Here is a 1,188-nt window from a genome sequence, read left to right as displayed (position 1 = left end):
TGAGGACCCAAAAGCGACTTGGCGAAAACAGAGTCTTTAATCCAGTAAAGTAAATCTACAATCATAAAGCATAATTCCACTCGTAATGACGAGAACAGACTGGAGACTCGATCATGAACTGCAGGTTGCCTCGGGAAGGCACTTGAACGTAGCAGACTCAGACACCTGCTCACCACGCAGCATCTGAGGGAAACACGACACGACAGGGCGATACACAGACACAGCACGGTGAACAATAGACAAGGATCCGACAGGGCAGGAACGGAAAACAAGGGGAGAAATAGGGACTCTAATCAGGGAAAAAGATAGGGAACAGGTGTGGGAAGACTAAATGATTGATTAGGGGAATAGGAACAGCTGGGAGCAGGAACGGAACGATAGAGAGAAGAGAGAGAGGAAGGGAGAGAGAAAAAGGGGAACGAACCTAAAAAGACCAGCAGGGGGAAAATGAACAGAGGGAAAAGCAAAATGACAAGACAATCTAAGACAAAACATGACAGTACCCCCCCACTCACCGAGCGCCTCCTGGCGCACTCGAGGAGGAATCCTGGCGGCAACGGAGGAAATCATCAATAAGTGAACGGTCCAGCACGCCCCGAGACGGAACCCAACTCCTATCCTCAGGACCGTAACCCTCCCAATCCACTAAGTATTGGTGACCCCGTCCCCGAGAACGCATGTCCATGATCCTACGTACCTTGTAAATAGGTGCGCTCTCGACAAGGACGGGAGGGGGAGGGAAGACGAACGGGGGTGCGAAGAAAGGGCTTGACACAGGAGACATGGAAGACAGGATGGACGCGACGAAGATGTCGCGGAAGAAGCAGTCGCACAGCGACAGGATTGACGACCTGGGAGACACGGAACGGACCAATGAACCGCGGAGTCAACTTACGAGAAGCTGTCGTAAGAGGAAGGTTGCGAGTGGAAAGCCACACTCTCTGGCCGCAACAATACCTTGGACTCTTAATCCTACGTTTATTGGCGGCTCTCACAGTCTGTGCCCTGTAACGGCAAAGTGCAGACCTCACCCTCCTCCAGGTGCGCTCACAACGTTGGACAAACGCTTGAGCGGAGGGAACGCTGGACTCGGCAAGCTGGGATGAGAACAGAGGAGGCTGGTAACCCAGACTACTCTGAAACGGAGATAACCCGGTAGCAGACGAAGGAAGCGAGTTGTGAGCGTAT

Source organism: Oncorhynchus gorbuscha, linkage group LG02, assembly GCF_021184085.1.
Source record: "Oncorhynchus gorbuscha isolate QuinsamMale2020 ecotype Even-year linkage group LG02, OgorEven_v1.0, whole genome shotgun sequence".
NCBI lineage: Eukaryota > Metazoa > Chordata > Actinopteri > Salmoniformes > Salmonidae > Oncorhynchus > Oncorhynchus gorbuscha.
The sequence above is the reverse complement of the archived record's forward strand: the minus strand, read 5'-3'. Positions refer to the sequence as shown.